The 13,576-nt window shown below is 45.1% G+C and overlaps 24 non-coding genes across 24 annotated transcripts; all 24 read left to right on the top strand.

The window, feature by feature from the left end:
- The first annotated feature begins 2,970 nt into the window (after positions 1-2,970).
- On the top strand, positions 2,971-3,042 carry TRNAP-AGG (transfer RNA proline (anticodon AGG)). The gene has a single exon. It is a non-coding gene; the product is annotated as a tRNA-Pro (tRNA).
- Positions 3,043-3,604: 562 nt separating this feature from the next.
- On the top strand, positions 3,605-3,676 carry TRNAP-AGG (transfer RNA proline (anticodon AGG)). Its single transcript has one exon. It is a non-coding gene; the product is annotated as a tRNA-Pro (tRNA).
- Positions 3,677-5,032: 1,356 nt separating this feature from the next.
- Positions 5,033-5,104, top strand: TRNAP-AGG (transfer RNA proline (anticodon AGG)). Its single transcript has one exon. It is a non-coding gene; the product is annotated as a tRNA-Pro (tRNA).
- Positions 5,105-5,827: 723 nt separating this feature from the next.
- On the top strand, positions 5,828-5,899 carry TRNAL-UAG (transfer RNA leucine (anticodon UAG)). Its single transcript has one exon. It is a non-coding gene; the product is annotated as a tRNA-Leu (tRNA).
- Positions 5,900-5,985: 86 nt separating this feature from the next.
- TRNAP-AGG (transfer RNA proline (anticodon AGG)) lies at positions 5,986-6,057 on the top strand. Its single transcript has one exon. It is a non-coding gene; the product is annotated as a tRNA-Pro (tRNA).
- An 87-nt stretch (positions 6,058-6,144) lies between these two features.
- On the top strand, positions 6,145-6,216 carry TRNAR-UCG (transfer RNA arginine (anticodon UCG)). The gene has a single exon. It is a non-coding gene; the product is annotated as a tRNA-Arg (tRNA).
- A 244-nt stretch (positions 6,217-6,460) lies between these two features.
- TRNAP-AGG (transfer RNA proline (anticodon AGG)) lies at positions 6,461-6,532 on the top strand. The gene has a single exon. It is a non-coding gene; the product is annotated as a tRNA-Pro (tRNA).
- An 87-nt stretch (positions 6,533-6,619) lies between these two features.
- TRNAP-AGG (transfer RNA proline (anticodon AGG)) lies at positions 6,620-6,691 on the top strand. Its single transcript has one exon. It is a non-coding gene; the product is annotated as a tRNA-Pro (tRNA).
- A 246-nt stretch (positions 6,692-6,937) lies between these two features.
- On the top strand, positions 6,938-7,009 carry TRNAP-UGG (transfer RNA proline (anticodon UGG)). Its single transcript has one exon. It is a non-coding gene; the product is annotated as a tRNA-Pro (tRNA).
- An 87-nt stretch (positions 7,010-7,096) lies between these two features.
- On the top strand, positions 7,097-7,168 carry TRNAP-AGG (transfer RNA proline (anticodon AGG)). Its single transcript has one exon. It is a non-coding gene; the product is annotated as a tRNA-Pro (tRNA).
- Positions 7,169-7,255: 87 nt separating this feature from the next.
- On the top strand, positions 7,256-7,327 carry TRNAP-AGG (transfer RNA proline (anticodon AGG)). Its single transcript has one exon. It is a non-coding gene; the product is annotated as a tRNA-Pro (tRNA).
- A 722-nt stretch (positions 7,328-8,049) lies between these two features.
- Positions 8,050-8,121, top strand: TRNAR-UCG (transfer RNA arginine (anticodon UCG)). Its single transcript has one exon. It is a non-coding gene; the product is annotated as a tRNA-Arg (tRNA).
- A 404-nt stretch (positions 8,122-8,525) lies between these two features.
- TRNAP-AGG (transfer RNA proline (anticodon AGG)) lies at positions 8,526-8,597 on the top strand. The gene has a single exon. It is a non-coding gene; the product is annotated as a tRNA-Pro (tRNA).
- Positions 8,598-8,842: 245 nt separating this feature from the next.
- Positions 8,843-8,914, top strand: TRNAP-AGG (transfer RNA proline (anticodon AGG)). Its single transcript has one exon. It is a non-coding gene; the product is annotated as a tRNA-Pro (tRNA).
- Positions 8,915-9,001: 87 nt separating this feature from the next.
- Positions 9,002-9,073, top strand: TRNAP-AGG (transfer RNA proline (anticodon AGG)). The gene has a single exon. It is a non-coding gene; the product is annotated as a tRNA-Pro (tRNA).
- A 246-nt stretch (positions 9,074-9,319) lies between these two features.
- TRNAP-UGG (transfer RNA proline (anticodon UGG)) lies at positions 9,320-9,391 on the top strand. The gene has a single exon. It is a non-coding gene; the product is annotated as a tRNA-Pro (tRNA).
- An 87-nt stretch (positions 9,392-9,478) lies between these two features.
- Positions 9,479-9,550, top strand: TRNAP-AGG (transfer RNA proline (anticodon AGG)). Its single transcript has one exon. It is a non-coding gene; the product is annotated as a tRNA-Pro (tRNA).
- Positions 9,551-9,637: 87 nt separating this feature from the next.
- On the top strand, positions 9,638-9,709 carry TRNAP-AGG (transfer RNA proline (anticodon AGG)). The gene has a single exon. It is a non-coding gene; the product is annotated as a tRNA-Pro (tRNA).
- A 722-nt stretch (positions 9,710-10,431) lies between these two features.
- On the top strand, positions 10,432-10,503 carry TRNAR-UCG (transfer RNA arginine (anticodon UCG)). The gene has a single exon. It is a non-coding gene; the product is annotated as a tRNA-Arg (tRNA).
- Positions 10,504-10,907: 404 nt separating this feature from the next.
- On the top strand, positions 10,908-10,979 carry TRNAP-AGG (transfer RNA proline (anticodon AGG)). The gene has a single exon. It is a non-coding gene; the product is annotated as a tRNA-Pro (tRNA).
- Positions 10,980-11,224: 245 nt separating this feature from the next.
- On the top strand, positions 11,225-11,296 carry TRNAP-AGG (transfer RNA proline (anticodon AGG)). Its single transcript has one exon. It is a non-coding gene; the product is annotated as a tRNA-Pro (tRNA).
- A 404-nt stretch (positions 11,297-11,700) lies between these two features.
- TRNAP-AGG (transfer RNA proline (anticodon AGG)) lies at positions 11,701-11,772 on the top strand. Its single transcript has one exon. It is a non-coding gene; the product is annotated as a tRNA-Pro (tRNA).
- Positions 11,773-12,017: 245 nt separating this feature from the next.
- TRNAP-AGG (transfer RNA proline (anticodon AGG)) lies at positions 12,018-12,089 on the top strand. The gene has a single exon. It is a non-coding gene; the product is annotated as a tRNA-Pro (tRNA).
- Positions 12,090-13,129: 1,040 nt separating this feature from the next.
- TRNAP-UGG (transfer RNA proline (anticodon UGG)) lies at positions 13,130-13,201 on the top strand. Its single transcript has one exon. It is a non-coding gene; the product is annotated as a tRNA-Pro (tRNA).
- The last annotated feature ends 375 nt before the right edge of the window (positions 13,202-13,576 follow it).

The following is a 13,576-nucleotide window of genomic DNA, read 5'->3' as shown; positions in this document are numbered from 1 at the left end:
CCAGTCGATACCGTAATTGACCCTCACGGTATCAAAATTGTATCGACTGGGTTAGGCGTTATGCTGCCGGCGGACAGCTACGGCCGCATTGTTGGCCGTAGCAGCTTGACGGCCCAAGGGCTGTTTGTCGCCGAGGGGACGATAGGTATGTTTATTAGTTATTTTATGAAGCCCAAAAGTATAATATTTCTTAACAATAATAGACGCCGACTATCGGGGACCCCTAAAAGTCGTCATAGCCAATGTCGGGGGGACTCCCTACACTGTTCAACGGGGCGATAGAGTTGCCCAATTGATCGTCACGCCGGTTATATTGTTGAGACCGGTGGAAACGGCGGTAAATATTTTTAGTTTTAAATATAGGATTCAATATGTAACACATTTTTATGCTGTTTCTAGACACTAACCCCTACATCACGTGGCAGTGGGGGTTTGGCTCGACCGGTGTTTAGTCTTTTTTTAATGGTGGTGGGGTTTTTTTTATATAAATATTTCTTATTTTATATTTTATTGTATATATCATATGTTATTAAAAAACTTTTATTCGTATATTTGTTATTCTTTTCAGACTTATAATTATAGGCTTATTTTCTAACTCCGCCCTAATTAGCCTGTCCAATGAAATTAACTCTTTACTTACTCGCTGCCTAATAAGACAAGTAGGAACCAATAAGAACTGCCGCTTAACTCGCTAGTATGTTACATATAGCACGTACTAGCTATTTAAATATCATTTGCTATCATAGCCCTCCCAATATGCTGTGTCTCATTTTCTTTTTTGTTTACGGGTTAATAGTCAACGTTTTGTTAACTCTTTACGAAATTGAACGGCGAAGTAAGAAACAATTGGAAAATAAACTCCGACGTTCCTCTACTGATCGCACTTCCGAGTCAAATAACGATACGGGGTCAACGTGAAAAAATGAACTCTTTAAAACAAGTTTGTTTATCCCTGCTGGTTGTTGACTATTTTGTAATATATATTTGTATTTGTTTATTACGCATATCTGTACCTCTTATAAAAAGTAAATATCTGATGGCTTAAAATCTGTGTTTTTATTAACTTTAGGCTTACAGAAAGCTGGTTCGGACCAGGATGACGTCAAGGTTCAATATAGCTTTTAGTTTTAGTTTAACTTAAGAAGATGATGTCATGGGGGTTGAAACTAACAGGCAGGAACTCGGGCTAGTCCAGACTTGTCTGAAAAGAGCATGTCTATGATACGCATGATCCGTCTGTCTAGGGGTTTGATACTCGCTTAGGGTGCGAGTGGTCCCGGGTTCAAATCCCGGACGGACCCGAGTTTTTGAAGAAGTAATTTAATGACTATTTAAATGCAACTAACTACAGGTTAGGCCTATGAGTTGAGCATGTCTCTGGTACGCATGGTCCGTTGGTCTAGGGGTATGATACTCGCTTTGGGTGCGAGTTATCCCGGGTTCAAATCGCGGACGGACCCGAGTTTTTGAAGAAGTAACTTAGTGACTATTTAAATTCAACTATCTACAGGTTAGACCTATGAGTTGAGCATGTCTCTGACACACATGGTCCGTTGGTCTAGGGGTGTGAAACTCGCTTAGGGTGCTAGTGGTCCCGGGTTCAAATCCCGGACGGACCCGAGTTTTGAAGAAGTAATTCAGTGACTATTTAAATGCAACTAACTACAGGTTAGGCATATGAGTTGAGCATGTCTCTGATACGCATGGTCCGTTGGTCTAGGGGTATGATACTCGCTTAGGGTACCAGTGGTCCCGGGTTCAAAACCCGGACGGACTCGAGTTTTTCAAGAAGTATTTTAGTGACATTTAAATGCAACTAACTACGGGTTAGGCCTATGAGTTGAGCATGTCTCTGATACGCATGGTCCGTTGGTCTAGGGGTATGATAATCGCTATGGGTGCGTGTCGTCCCGTGATCAAATCCCGGACGGACTCGAGTTTTTCAAGAAGTATTTTAGTGACATTTAAATGCAACTAAATACAGGTTAGTCCTATGATTTGAGCATGGCTCTGATACGCATGGTCCGTTGATCTAGGGGTATGATACTCGCTTAGGGTGCGAGTGGTCCCGGTTTCGAATCCCGGACGGAGCCGAGTTTTTGAAGAAGTAATTTAGTGACTATTTAAATGCAACTACTACAGGTTAGGCCTATGTATTGAGCTTGTATATGATACGCATGATCCGTTGGTCTAAGGGTATGATACTCGCTTTGGGTGCGAGTGGTCCCGGGTTCAAATCGCGGACGGACCCGAGTTTTTCAAGAAGTATTTTAGTGACATTTAAATGCAACTAACTACAGGTAAGGCCTATGTATTGAGCATGTTTATGATACGCATGATCCGTTGGTCTAGGTGTTTGATACTCGCTTTGGGTGCGAGTGGTCCCGAGTTCAAATCCCGGACGGACCCGAGTTTTTGAGGAAGTATTTTAGTGACATTTAAATGCAACTAACTACAGGTTAGGCCTATGAGTTGAGCATGTCTTTGATACGCATGGTCCGTTGGTCTAAGGGTATGATACTCGCTTTGGGTGCGAGTGGTCACGGGTTCAAATCCCGGACGGACCCGAGTTTTTGAAGAAGTAACTTAGTGACTATTTAAATTCAACTATCTACAGGTTAGGACTATGAGTTGAGCATGTCTCTGACACACATGGTCCCTTGGTCTAGGGGTGTGATACTCGCTTAGGGTGCTAGTGGTCCCGGGTTCAAATCCCGGACGGACTCGAGTTTTTCAAGAAGTATTTTAGTGACATTTAAATGCAACTAAATACAGGTTAGTCCTATGAGTTGAGCATGGCTCTGATACGCATGGTCCGTTGGTGTAGGGGTATGATACTCGCTTAGGGTGCGAGTATTCCCGGGTTCAAATCCCGGACGGACCCGAGTTTTGAAGAAGTAATTCAGTGACTATTTAAATGCAACTAACTACAGGTTAGGGATATGAGTTGAGCATGTCTCTGATACGCATGGTCCGTTGGTCTAGGGGTATGATACTCGCTTAGGGTGCGAGTGGTCCCGGGTTCAAAACCCGGACGGACCCGAGTTTTGAAGAAGTAATTCAGTGACTATTTAAATGCAACTAACTACAGGTTAGGCATATGAGTTGAGCATGTCTCTGATACGCATGGTCCGTTGTTCTAGGGGTATGATACTCGCTTAGGGTGCTAGTGGTCCCGGGTTGAAATCCCGGACGGACCCGAGTTTTTGAAGAAGTAATTTAGTGACTATTTAAATGACATTGGCTACAGGTTAGGCCTATGTATTGAGTATGTTTATGATACGCATGGTCCGTTGGTCTAGGGGTATGATAATCGCTATGGTTGCGAGTGGTCCCGGGTTCAAATCCCGGACGGACTCGAGTTTTTGAAGAAGTAATTTAGTGACTGTTTAAATGCAACTAACTACAGGTTAGGCCTATGAGTTGAGCATGTCTCTGATACGCATGGTCCGTTGGTCTAGGGTTATGATACTCGCTTTGGGTGCGAGTGGTCCCGGGTTCAAATCCAGGACGGACCCGAGTTTTTCAATAAGTATTTTAGTGACATTTAAATGCAACTAAATACAGGTTAGGTCTATGAGTTGAGCATGGCTCTGGTACGCAAGGTCCGCTGGTCTAGGGGTATGATACTCGCTTAGGGTGCGAGTGGTCCCGGGTTCAAATCCCGGACGGACCCGAGTTTTTGAAGAAGTAATTTAGTGACTATTTAAATGACATTGGCTACAGGTTAGGCCTATGAGTTGAGCATGTCTCTGATACGCATGGTCCGTTGGTCTAAGGGTATGATACTCGCTTTCGGTGCGAGTGGTCCTGGGTTCAAATTCCGGTTGGACCCGAGTTTTTGAAGAAGTATTTTAGTGACTATTTAAATGCAACTAACTACAGGTTAGGCCTATGTATTGAGCATGTTTATGATACGCATGATCCGTCTGTCTAGGGGTTTGATACTCGCTTAGGGTGCGAGTGGTCCCGGGTTCAAATCCCGGACGGACCCGAGTTTTTGAAGAAGTAATTTAATGACTATTTAAATGCAACTAACTACAGGTTAGGCCTATGAGTTGAGCATGTCTCTGGTACGCATGGTCCGTTGGTCTAGGGGTATGATACTCGCTTTGGGTGCGAGTTATCCCGGGTTCAAATCGCGGACGGACCCGAGTTTTTGAAGAAGTAACTTAGTGACTATTTAAATTCAACTATCTACAGGTTAGACCTATGAGTTGAGCATGTCTCTGACACACATGGTCCGTTGGTCTAGGGGTGTGAAACTCGCTTAGGGTGCTAGTGGTCCCGGGTTCAAATCCCGGACGGACCCGAGTTTTGAAGAAGTAATTCAGTGACTATTTAAATGCAACTAACTACAGGTTAGGCATATGAGTTGAGCATGTCTCTGATACGCATGGTCCGTTGGTCTAGGGGTATGATACTCGCTTAGGGTACCAGTGGTCCCGGGTTCAAAACCCGGACGGACTCGAGTTTTTCAAAAAGTATTTTAGTGACATTTAAATGCAACTAAATACAGGTTAGTCCTATGAGTTGAGCATGGCTCTGATACGCATGGTCCGTTGTTCTAGGGGTATGATACTCGCTTAGGGTGCTAGTGGTCCCGGGTTGAAATCCCGGACGGACCCGAGTTTTTGAAGAAGTAATTTAGTGACTATTTAAATGACATTGGCTACAGGTTAGGCCTATGTATTGAGTATGTTTATGATACGCATGGTCCGTTGGTCTAGGGGTATGATAATCGCTATGGTTGCGAGTGGTCCCGGGTTCAAATCCCGGACGGACTCGAGTTTTTGAAGAAGTAATTTAGTGACTGTTTAAATGCAACTAACTACAGGTTAGGCCTATGAGTTGAGCATGTCTCTGATACGCATGGTCCGTTGGTCTAGGGTTATGATACTCGCTTTGGGTGCGAGTGGTCCCGGGTTCAAATCCAGGACGGACCCGAGTTTTTCAATAAGTATTTTAGTGACATTTAAATGCAACTAAATACAGGTTAGGTCTATGAGTTGAGCATGGCTCTGGTACGCAAGGTCCGCTGGTCTAGGGGTATGATACTCGCTTAGGGTGCGAGTGGTCCCGGGTTCAAATCCCGGACGGACCCGAGTTTTTGAAGAAGTAATTTAGTGACTATTTAAATGACATTGGCTACAGGTTAGGCCTATGAGTTGAGCATGTCTCTGATACGCATGGTCCGTTGGTCTAAGGGTATGATACTCGCTTTCGGTGCGAGTGGTCCTGGGTTCAAATTCCGGTTGGACCCGAGTTTTTGAAGAAGTATTTTAGTGACTATTTAAATGCAACTAACTACAGGTTAGGCCTATGTATTGAGCATGTTTATGATACGCATGATCCGTTGGTCTAGGGGTATGATACTCGCTTAGGGTGCTAGTGGTCCCGGGTTCAAATCCCGAACGCACCCGAGTTTTTGAAGAAGTAATTTAGTGAGTATTTAAATGACATTGGCTACAGGTTAGGCCTATGAGTTGAACATGTCTCTAATACGCATGGTCCGTTGGTCTAGGGGTATGATACTCGCTTTGGGTGCGAGTGGTCCTGGGTTCAAATCCCGGTTGGACCCGAGTTTTTGAAGAAGTATTTTAGTGACTATTTAAATGCAACTAACTACAGGTTAGGCCTATGTATTGAGCATGTTTATGATACGCATGATCCGTTGGTCTAGGGGTTTGATACTCGCTTTGGGTGCGAGTGGTCCCGAGTTCAAATCCCGGACGGACCCGAGTTTTTGAAGAAGTAACTTAGTGACTATTTAAATTCAACTATCTACACGTTAGGCCTATGAGTTGAGCATGTCTCTAACACATTTGGTCCGTTGGTCTAGGGGTATGATACTCGCTTTAGGTGCGAGTGGTCCCGGGGTCAAATCCCGGACGGACCCGAGTTTTTCAAGAAGTATTTTAGTGACATTTAAATGCAACTAAGTACAGGTTAGTCCTATGAGTTGAGCATGGCTCTGATACGCATGGTCCGTTGGTCTAGGGGTATGATACTCGCTTAGGGTGCGAGTGGTCCCGGGTTCAAATCCCGGACGGACCCGAGTTTTTGAAGAAGTAATTTAGTGACTATTTAAATGCAACTAGCTACAGGTTAGGCCTATGAGTTGAGCATGTCTCTGATACGCATGGTCCGTTGGTCTAGGGGTATGATACTCGCTTTCGGTGCGAGTGGTCCCGGGTTCAAATCCCGGACGGACCGAGTTTTTGAAGAAGTAACTTAGTGACTATTTAAATTCAACTATCTACAGGTTAGGCCTCTGAGTTGAGCATGTCTCTGACACACATGGTCCGTTGGTCTAGGGGTGTGATACTCGCTTAGGGTGCTAGTGGTCCCGGGTTCAAATCCCAGACGGACCCGAGTTTTTCAAGAAGAATTTTAGTGACATTTAAATGCAACTAAATACAGGTTAGTCCTATGAGTTGAGCATGGCTTTCATACGCATGGTCCGTTGGTCTAGGGGTATGATACTCGCTTAGGGTGCGAGTGGTCCCGGGTTCAAATCCCGGACGGACCCGAGTTTTTGAAGAAGTAATTTAGTGACTATTTAAATGACATTGGCTACAGGTTAGGCCTATGAGTTGAGCATGTCCCTAATACTCATAGTCCGTTGGTCTAGGGGTATGATACTCGCTTAGGGTGCGAGTGGTCCTGGGTTCAAATCCCGGACGGACCCGAGTTTTTGAAGAAATAATTTAGTGACTATTTAAATGCAACTAACTACAGGTAAGGACTATGTATTGAGCATGTTTATGATACGCATGATCCGTTGGTCTAGGGGTTTGATACTCGCTTTGGGTGCGAGTGGTCCCGAGTTCAAATCCCGGACGGACCCGAGTTTTTGAAGAAGTAACTTAGTGACTATTTAAATTCAACTATCTACACGTTAGGCCTATGAGTTGAGCATGTCTCTGACACATTTGGTCCGTTGGTCTAGGGGTATGATACTCGCTTTGGGTGCGAGTGGTCCCGGGTTCAAATCCCGGACGGACCTGAGTTTTTGAAGAAGTAATTTAGTGACTATTTAAATGCAACTAACTACAGGTTAGGCATATGAGTTGAGCATGTCTCTGATACGCATGGTCCGTTGGTCTAGGGGTATGATACTCGCTTAGGGTGCGAGTGGTCCCGGGTTCAAATCCCGGACGGACCCGAGTTTTTGAAGAAGTAATTTAGTGACTATCTAAATGCAACTAACTACAGGTTAGGCCTTTGTATTGAGCATGTTTATAATACGCATGGTCCGTTGGTCTAGGGGTATGATACTCGCTTAGGGTGCGAGTTGTCCCGGGTTCAAATCCCGGACGGACCCGAGTTTTTGAAGAAGTAATTTAGTGACTATTTAAATGACATTGGCTACAGGTTAGGCCTATGAGTTGAGCATGTCCCTAATACTCATAGTCCGTTGGTCTAGGGGTATGATCCTCGCTTAGGGTGCGAGTGGTCCTGGGTTCAAATCCCGGACGGACCCGAGTTTTTGAAGAAATAATTTAGTGACTATTTAAATGCAACTAACTACAGGTAAGGACTATGTATTGAGCATGTTTATGATACGCATGATCCGTTGGTCTAGGGGTTTGATACTCGCTTTGGGTGCGAGTGGTCCCGAGTTCAAATCCCGGACGGACCCGAGTTTTTGAAGAAGTAACTTAGTGACTATTTAAATTCAACTATCTACACGTTAGGCCTATGAGTTGAGCATGTCTCTGACACATTTGGTCCGTTGGTCTAGGGGTATGATACTCGCTTTGGGTGCGAGTGGTCCCGGGGTCAAATCCCGGACGGACCCGAGTTTTTCAAGAAGTATTTTAGTGACATTTAAAGGCAACTAGCTACAGGTTAGGCCTATGAGTTGAGCATGCCTCTGATACGCATGGTCCGTTGGTCTAGGGGTATGATACTCGCTTTGGGTGCGAGTGGTCCCGGGTTCATATCCTGGACGGACCCAACTTTTTGTAGAAGTAATTCAGTGACTATTTAAATGCAACTAACTACAGGTTAGGCATATGAGTTGAGCATGTCTCTGATACGCATGGTCCGTTGGTCTAGGGGTATGATACTCGCTTTCGGTGCGAGTGGTCCCGGGTTCAAATCCCGGACGGACCCGAGTTTTTGAAGAAGTAACTTAGTGACTATTTAAATTCAACTATCTACAGGTTAGGCCTCTGAGTTGAGCATGTCTCTGACACACATGGTCCGTTGGTCTAGGGGAGTGATACTCGCTTTGGGTGCTAGTGGTCCCGGGTTCAAATCCCAGACGGACCCGAGTTTTTCAAGAAGAATTTTAGTGACTATTTAAATGCAACTAACTACAGGTTAGGCCTATGTATTGAGCATGTTTATAATACGCATGATCCGTTGGTCTAGGGGTTTGATACTCGCTTTGTATGCGAGTGGTCCCGGGTTCAAATCCCGGACCGACCCGAGTTTTTCAAGAAGTATTTTAGTGACATTTAAATGCAACTAAATACAGGTTAGTCCTATGAGTTGAGCATGGCTCTGATACGCATGGTCCGTTGGTCTAGGGGTATGATACTCGCTTAGGGTGCGAGTGGTCCCGGGTTCAAATCCCGGACGGACCCGAGTTTTTGAAGAAGTAATTTAGTGACTATCTAAATGCAACTAACTACAGGTTAGGCCTTTGTATTGAACATGTTTATAATACGCATGATCCGTTGGTCTAGGGGTTTGATACTCGCTTTGGGTGCGAGTGGTCCCGGGTTCAAATCCCGGACGGACCCGAGTTTTTAAAGAAGTAATTTAGTGACATTGAAATGCAACTAAATACAGGTTAGGTCTATGAGTTGAGCGTGGCTCTGATACGCATGGTCCGTTGGTCTAGGGGTATGATACTCGCTTAGGGTGCGAGTGGTCCCGGGTTCAAATCCCGGACGGACCCGAGTTTTTGAAGAAGTAATTTAGTGACTATTTAAATGACATTGGCTACAGGTTAGGCCTATGAGTTGAGCATGTCCCTAATACTCATAGTCCGTTGGTCTAGGGGTATGATACTCGCTTAGGGTGCGAGTGGTCCTGGGTTCAAATCCCGGACGGACCCGAGTTTTTGAAGAAATAATTTAGTGACTATTTAAATGCAACTAACTACAGGTAAGGACTATGTATTGAGCATGTTTATGATACGCATGATCCGTTGGTCTAGGGGTTTGATACTCGCTTTGGGTGCGAGTGGTCCCGAGTTCAAATCCCGGACGGACCCGAGTTTTTGAAGAAGTAACTTAGTGACTATTTAAATTCAACTATCTACACGTTAGGCCTATGAGTTGAGCATGTCTCTGACACATTTGGTCCGTTGGTCTAGGGGTATGATACTCGCTTTGGGTGCGAGTGGTCCCGGGTTCAAATCCCGGACGGACCTGAGTTTTTGAAGAAGTAATTTAGTGACTATTTAAATGCAACTAACTACAGGTTAGGCATATGAGTTGAGCATGTCTCTGATACGCATGGTCCGTTGGTCTAGGGGTATGATACTCGCTTAGGGTGCGAGTGGTCCCGGGTTCAAATCCCGGACGGACCCGAGTTTTTGAAGAAGTAATTTAGTGACTATCTAAATGCAACTAACTACAGGTTAGGCCTTTGTATTGAGCATGTTTATAATACGCATGGTCCGTTGGTCTAGGGGTATGATACTCGCTTAGGGTGCGAGTTGTCCCGGGTTCAAATCCCGGACGGACCCGAGTTTTTGAAGAAGTAATTTAGTGACTATTTAAATGACATTGGCTACAGGTTAGGCCTATGAGTTGAGCATGTCCCTAATACTCATAGTCCGTTGGTCTAGGGGTATGATCCTCGCTTAGGGTGCGAGTGGTCCTGGGTTCAAATCCCGGACGGACCCGAGTTTTTGAAGAAATAATTTAGTGACTATTTAAATGCAACTAACTACAGGTAAGGACTATGTATTGAGCATGTTTATGATACGCATGATCCGTTGGTCTAGGGGTTTGATACTCGCTTTGGGTGCGAGTGGTCCCGAGTTCAAATCCCGGACGGACCCGAGTTTTTGAAGAAGTAACTTAGTGACTATTTAAATTCAACTATCTACACGTTAGGCCTATGAGTTGAGCATGTCTCTGACACATTTGGTCCGTTGGTCTAGGGGTATGATACTCGCTTTGGGTGCGAGTGGTCCCGGGGTCAAATCCCGGACGGACCCGAGTTTTTCAAGAAGTATTTTAGTGACATTTAAAGGCAACTAGCTACAGGTTAGGCCTATGAGTTGAGCATGCCTCTGATACGCATGGTCCGTTGGTCTAGGGGTATGATACTCGCTTTGGGTGCGAGTGGTCCCGGGTTCATATCCTGGACGGACCCAACTTTTTGTAGAAGTAATTCAGTGACTATTTAAATGCAACTAACTACAGGTTAGGCATATGAGTTGAGCATGTCTCTGATACGCATGGTCCGTTGGTCTAGGGGTATGATACTCGCTTTCGGTGCGAGTGGTCCCGGGTTCAAATCCCGGACGGACCCGAGTTTTTGAAGAAGTAACTTAGTGACTATTTAAATTCAACTATCTACAGGTTAGGCCTCTGAGTTGAGCATGTCTCTGACACACATGGTCCGTTGGTCTAGGGGAGTGATACTCGCTTTGGGTGCTAGTGGTCCCGGGTTCAAATCCCAGACGGACCCGAGTTTTTCAAGAAGAATTTTAGTGACTATTTAAATGCAACTAACTACAGGTTAGGCCTATGTATTGAGCATGTTTATAATACGCATGATCCGTTGGTCTAGGGGTTTGATACTCGCTTTGTATGCGAGTGGTCCCGGGTTCAAATCCCGGACCGACCCGAGTTTTTCAAGAAGTATTTTAGTGACATTTAAATGCAACTAAATACAGGTTAGTCCTATGAGTTGAGCATGGCTCTGATACGCATGGTCCGTTGGTCTAGGGGTATGATACTCGCTTAGGGTGCGAGTGGTCCCGGGTTCAAATCCCGGACGGACCCGAGTTTTTGAAGAAGTAATTTAGTGACTATCTAAATGCAACTAACTACAGGTTAGGCCTTTGTATTGAACATGTTTATAATACGCATGATCCGTTGGTCTAGGGGTTTGATACTCGCTTTGGGTGCGAGTGGTCCCGGGTTCAAATCCCGGACGGACCCGAGTTTTTAAAGAAGTAATTTAGTGACATTGAAATGCAACTAAATACAGGTTAGGTCTATGAGTTGAGCGTGGCTCTGATACGCATGGTCCGTTGGTCTAGGGGTATGATACTCGCTTAGGGTGCGAGTTGTCCCGGGTTCAAATCCCGGACGGACCCGAGTTTTTGAAGAAGTAATTTAGTGACTAATTAAATGACAATGGCTACAGGTTAGGCCTATGAGTTGAGCATGTCTCTGATGCGCATGGTCCGTTGGTCTAGGGGTATGATACTCGCTTTGGGTGAGAGTGGTCCTGGGTTCAAATCTCGGTCGGACCCGAGTTTTTGAAGAAGTAATTTAGTGACTATTTAAATGCAACTAACTACAGGTTAGGCCTATGTATTGAGCAAGTTTTTAAAACGCATGATCCGTTGGTCTAGGGGTTTGATACTCGCTTTGGGTGCGAGTGGTCCCGGGTTCAAATCCCGGACGGACCCGAGTTTTTCAAGAAGTATTTTAGTGACATTTAAATGCAACTAAATACAGGTTAGTCCTATGAGTTGAGCATGGCTCTGATACGCATGGTCCGTTGGTCTAGGGGTATGATACTCGCTTAGGGTGCGAGTGGTCCCGGGTTCAAATCCCGGACGGACCCGAGTTTTTGAAGAAGTAATTTAGTGATTATCTAAATGCAACTAACTACAGGTTAGGCCTTTGTATTGAGCATGTTTATAATACGCATGATCCGTTGGTCTAGGGGTTTGATACTCGCTTTGGGTGCGAGTGGTCCCGGGTTCAAATCCCGGACGGACCCGAGTTTTTGAAGAAGTAATTTAGTGACATTTAAATGCAACTAAATACAGGTTAGGTCTATGAGTTGAGCGTGGCTCTGATACGCATGGTCCGTTGGTCTAGGGGTATGATACTCGCTTAGGGTGCGAGTTGTCCCGGGTTCAAATCCCGGACGGACCCGAGTTTTTGAAGAAGTAATTTAGTGACTAATTAAATGACAATGGCTACAGGTTAGGCCTATGAGTTGAGCATGTCTCTGATGCGCATGGTCCGTTGGTCTAGGGGTATGATACTCGCTTTGGGTGAGAGTGGTCCTGGGTTCAAATCTCGGTCGGACCCGAGTTTTTGAAGAAGTAATTTAGTGACTATTTAAATGCAACTAACTACAGGTTAGGCCTATGTATTGAGCAAGTTTTTAATACGCATGATCCGTTGGTCTAGGGGTTTGATACTCGCTTTGGGTGCGAGTGGTCCCGGGTTCAAATCCCGGACGGACCCGAGTTTTTCAAGAAGTATTTTAGTGACATTTAAATGCAACTAAATACAGGTTAGGTCTATGAATTGAGCGTGGCTCTGATATGCATGGTCCGTTGGTCTAGGGGTATGATACTCGCTTAGGGTGCGAGTTGTCCCGGATTCAAATCCCGGACGGACCCGAGTTTTTGAAGAAGTAATTTAGTGACTATTTAAATGACATTGGCCACAGGTTAGGCCTATGAGTTGAGCATGTCTCTAATACTCATAGTCAGTTGGTCTAGGGGTATGATACTCGCTTTGGGTGCGAGTGGTCCTGGGTTCAAATCCCGGACGGACCCGAGTTTTTGAAGAAGTAATTTAGTGACTATTTAAATGACATTGGCTACAGGTTAGGCCTATGAGTTGAGCATGTCTCTGATACGCATGGTCCGTTGGTCTAGGGGTATGATACTCTCTTTGGGTGCGAGTGGTCCTGGGTTCAAATCCCGGACGGACCCGAGTTTTTGAAGAAGTAATTTAGTGACTATTTAAACGACATTGGCTACAGGTTAGGCCTATGAGTTGAGCATGTCTCTGATACGCATGGTCCGTTGGTCTAGGGGTATGATACTCTCTTTGGGTGCGAGTGGTCCTGGGTTCAAATCCCGGTCGGACCCGAGTTTTTGAAGAAGTAACTTAGTGACTATTTAAATGCAACTAGCTACAGGTTAGGCCTATGAGTTGATCATGCCTCTGATACGCATGGTCCGTTGGTCTAGGGGTATGATACTCGCTTTGGGTGCGAGTGGTCCCGGGTTCAAATCCCGGACGGACCCGAGTTTTTGAACAAGTAATTTAGTGACTATTTAAATGACATTGGCTACAGGTTAGGCCTATGAGTTGAGCATGTCTCTGATACGCATGGTCCGTTGGTCTAGGGGTATGATACTCTCTTTGGGTGCGAGTGGTCCTGGGTTCAAATCCCGGTCGGACCCGAGTTTTTGAAGAAGTAATTTAGTGACTATTTAAATGCAACTAACTACAGGTAAGGCCTATGTATTGAGCATGTTTATGATACGCATGATCCGTTGGTCTAGGGGTTTGATACTCGCTTTGGGTGCGAGTGGAACCGAGTTCAAATCCCGGACGGACCCGAGTTTTTGAAGAAGTAACTTAGTGACTATTTAAATGCAACTAGCTACAGGTTAGGC

Source organism: Phalangium opilio, unplaced genomic scaffold (genome assembly GCF_054372755.1).
Source record: "Phalangium opilio isolate 3A_F unplaced genomic scaffold, DU_Popi_V2 ptg000100l_1, whole genome shotgun sequence".
Lineage (NCBI taxonomy): Eukaryota > Metazoa > Arthropoda > Arachnida > Opiliones > Phalangiidae > Phalangium > Phalangium opilio.
This window is presented reverse-complemented; position numbering and strand designations above follow the sequence as displayed.